Genomic DNA, 4,552 nt, shown 5'->3' on the forward strand with positions numbered 1-4,552 from the left:
CCTCCCCGCCACCATCGTCGCTACCGACGACCTCGACCTCGAGCCGAGCGGGGCCGAAGGCCCGACGGGCTCCCGGAAATTTCGGAAAGGCGATATACCTTTAATTCCCAGTTGCCCGTAACTTTCTCGATGACGTCAAATTAGTGAAAAATCAAAGTTTCTTTGTCGCCGTATAGCTCGAGAACGGGTCGACGGGTGCGGGCGAGAGTAGGCTCGTCGGACGGAGGACGCGGAGACGAAGGCTTACCGCGCGAAAAATTCGCGTAAATTCGCGGAAAATTTTTCACGTGTGCATCGGTAACACGCGTCGACCTCGGCGGAGGATAACTTACCGACCACCACCGGCAGTGGTCGGTAACGGCTCGGGGGTTATAAGCTGCCGCGTTAAAAATGAAACCCGAATTTCGGCGCTTCCACGGTTCAGGGCTGAAAAGGGCCCGACAGAAAATAACTGATTCAAACGTTCGAATTTAACGCCAACTTCGCGACGCTGACATCGCATCGGCGGCGAGTGCCGCCACAGTCGCCGCGTTTACTCTCCCTTGATAGTTGAGCGAATGGACTTGTAACTTCGAGGTTACAAATCCGACTCTACGTTTAGGTTTACATTTTCCATTAATTTTAAAGGGTGAGGGGGGGTTGGGGGGAGGATGGCGATGACAGACCAATTGCGCACCTTCCCGCCACCATCGTCGCTACCGACGACCTCGACCTCGAGCCGAGCGGGGCCGAAGGCCCGACGGGCTCCCGGAAATTTCGGAAAGGCGATATACCTTTAATTCCCAGTTGGCCGTAACTTTCTCGATGACGTCAAATTAGTGAAAAATCAAAGTTTCTTTGTCGCCGTATAGCTCGAGAACGGGTCGACGGGTGCGGACGAGAGTAGGCTCGTCGGACGGAGGACGCGGAGACGAAGGCTTACCGCGCGAAAAATTCGCGAAAATTCGCGGAAATTTTTTTACGTGTGCATCGGTAACGCGCGTCAACCTCGGCGGAGGATAACTTACCGACCACCACCGGCAGTGGTCGGTAACGGCTCGGGGGGTATAAGCTGCCGCGTTAAAAATGAAACCCGAATTTCGGCGCTTCCACGGTTCAGGGCTGAAAAGGGCCCGAAAGAAAATAACTGATTCAAACGTTCGAATTTAAAGCCAACTTCGCGACGCTGACATCGCATCGGCGGCGAGTGCCGCCACAGTCGCCGCGTTTACTCTCCCTTGATAGTTGAGCGAATGGACTTGTAACTTCGAGGTTACAAATCCGACTCTACGTTTAGGTTTACATTTTCCATTAATTTTAAAGGGTGAGGGGGGGTTGGGGGGGAGGATGGCGATGACAGACCAATTGCGCACCTCCCCGCCACCATCGTCGCTACCGACGACCTCGACCTCGAGCCGAGCGGGGCCGAAGGCCCGACGGGCTCCCGGAAATTTCGGAAAGGCGATATACCTTTAATTTCCAGTTGGCCGTAACTTTCTCGATGACGTCAAATTAGTGAAAAATCAAAGTTTCTTTGTCGCCGTATAGCTCGAGAACGGGTCGACGGGTGCGGGCGAGAGTAGGCTCGTCGGACGGAGGACGCGGAGACGAAGGCTTACCGCGCGAAAAATTCGCGAAAATTCGCGGAAAATTTTTTACGTGTGCATCGGTAACGCGCGTCAACCTCGGCGGAGGATAACTTACCGACCACCACCGGCAGTGGTCGGTAACGGCTCGGGGGGTATAAGCTGCCGCGTTAAAAATGAAACCCGAATTTCGGCGCTTCCACGGTTCAGGGCTGAAAAGGGCCCGAAAGAAAATAACTGATTCAAACGTTCGAATTTAACGCCAACTTCGCGACGCTGACATCGCATCGGCGGCGAGTGCCGCCACAGTCGCCGCGTTTACTCTCCCTTGATAGTTGAGCGAATGGACTTGTAACTTCGAGGTTACAAATCCGACTCTACGTTTAGGTTTACATTTTCCATTAATTTTAAAGGGTGAGGGGGGGTTGGGGAGAGGATGGCGATGGCAGACCAATTGCGCACCTCCCCGCCACCATCGTCGCTACCGACGACCTCGACCTCGAGCCGAGCGGGGCCGAAGGCCCGACGGGCTCCCGGAAATTTCGGAAAGGCGATATACCTTTAATTCCCAGTTGGCCGTAACTTTCTCGATGACGTCAAATTAGTGAAAAATCAAAGTTTCTTTGTCGCCGTATAGCTCGAGAACGGGTCGACGGGTGCGGGCGAGAGTAGGCTCGTCGGACGGAGGACGCGGAGACGAAGGCTTACCGCGCGAAAAATTCGCGAAAATTCGCGGAAAATTTTTTACGTGTGCATCGGTAACGCGCGTCGACCTCGGCGGAGGATAACTTACCGACCACCACCGGCAGTGGTCGGTAACGCTCGGGGGGTATAAGCTGCCGCGTTAAAAATGAAACCTGAATTTCGGCGCTTCCACGGTTCAGGGCTGAAAAGGGCCCGAAAGAAAATAACTGATCCAAACGTTCGAATTTAACGCCAATTTCGCGACGCTGACTTCGCATCGATGGCGAGTGCCGCCACAGTCGCCGCGTTTACTCTCCCTTGATAGTTGAGCGAATGGACTTGTAACTTCGAGGTTACGAATCCGACTCTACGTTTAGGTTTACATTTTCCATTAATTTTAAAGGGTGAGGAAGGGTTGGGGGGGGGGATGTCGATGACAGACCAATTGCGCACCTCCCGGCCACCATCGTCGCTACCGACGACCTCGACCTCGAGCCGAGCGGGGCCGAAGGCCCGACGGGCTCCCGGAAATTTCGGAAAGGCGATATACCTTTAATTCCTAGTTGGACGTAACTTTCTCGATGACGTCAAATTAGTGAAAAATCAAAGTTTCTTTGTCGCCGTATAGCTCGAGAACGGGTCGACGGGTGCGGGCGAGAGTAGGCTCGTCGGACGGAGGACGCGGAGACGAAGGCTAACCGCACGAAAAATTCGCGAAAATTCGCGGAAAATTTTTTACGTGTGCATCGGTAACGAGCGTCGACCTCGGCGGAGGATAACTTACCGACCACCACCGGCAGTGGTCGGTAACGCTCGGGGGGTATAAGCTGCCGCGTTAAAAATGAAACCCGAATTTCGGCGCTTCCACGATTCAGGGCTGAAAGGGGCCCGAAAGAAAATAACTGATTCAAACGTTCGAATTTAACGCCAACTTCGCGACGCTGACATTGCATCGGCGGCGAGTGATGCCACAGTCGCCGCGTTTACTCTCCCTTGATAGTTGAGCGAATGGACTTGTAACTTCGAGGTTACAAATCCGACTCTACGTTTAGGTTTACATTTTCCATTAATTTTAAAGGGTGAGGGGGGTTTGGGGGGGAGGATGGCGATGACAGACCAATTGCGCACCTCCCCGCCACCATCGTCGCTACCGACGACCTCGACCTCGAGCCGAGCGGGGCCGAAGGCCCGACGGGCTCCCGGAAATTTCGGAAAGGCGATATACCTTTAATTCCCAGTTGCCCGTAACTTTCTCGATGACGTCAAATTAGTGAAAAATCAAAGTTTCTTTGTCGCCGTATAGCTCGAGAACGGGTCGACGGGTGCGGGCGAGAGTAGGCTCGTCGGACGGAGGACGCGGAGACGAAGGCTTACCGCGCGAAAAATTCGCGTAAATTCGCGGAAAATTTTTCACGTGTGCATCGGTAACACGCGTCGACCTCGGCGGAGGATAACTTACCGACCACCACCGGCAGTGGTCGGTAACGGCTCGGGGGGTATAAGCTGCCGCGTTAAAAATGAAACCCGAATTTCGGCGCTTCCACGGTTCAGGGCTGAAAAGGGCCCGACAGAAAATAACTGATTCAAACGTTCGAATGTAACGCCAACTTCGCGACGCTGACATCGCATCGGCGGCGAGTGCCGCCACAGTCGCCGCGTTTACTCTCCCTTGATAGTTGAGCGAATGGACTTGTAACTTCGAGGTTACAAATCCGACTCTACGTTTAGGTTTACATTTTCCATTAATTTTAAAGGGTGAGGGGGGGTTGGGGGGAAGATGGCGATGACAGACCAATTGCGCACCTTCCCGCCACCATCGTCGCTACCGACGACCTCGACCTCGAGCCGAGCGGGGCCGAAGGCCCGACGGGCTCCCGGAAATTTCGGAAAGGCGATATACCTTTAATTCCCAGTTGGCCGTAACTTTCTCGATGACGTCAAATTAGTGAAAAATCAAAGTTTCTTTGTCGCCGTATAGCTCGAGAACGGGTCGACGGGTGCGGGCGAGAGTAGGCTCGTCGGACGGAGGACGCGGAGACGAAGGCTTACCGCGCGAAAAATTCGCGAAAATTCGCGGAAATTTTTTTACGTGTGCATCGGTAACGCGCGTCAACCTCGGCGGAGGATAACTTACCGACCACCACCGGCAGTGGTCGGTAACGGCTCGGGGGGTATAAGCTGCCGCGTTAAAAATGAAACCCGAATTTCGGCGCTTCCACGGTTCAGGGCTGAAAAGGGCCCGAAAGAAAATAACTGATTCAAACGTTCGAATTTAACGCCAACTTCGCGACGCTGACATCGCA

Source organism: Lasioglossum baleicum, unplaced genomic scaffold (assembly GCF_051020765.1).
Source record: "Lasioglossum baleicum unplaced genomic scaffold, iyLasBale1 scaffold0077, whole genome shotgun sequence".
Classification (NCBI taxonomy): Eukaryota; Metazoa; Arthropoda; class Insecta; order Hymenoptera; family Halictidae; genus Lasioglossum; species Lasioglossum baleicum.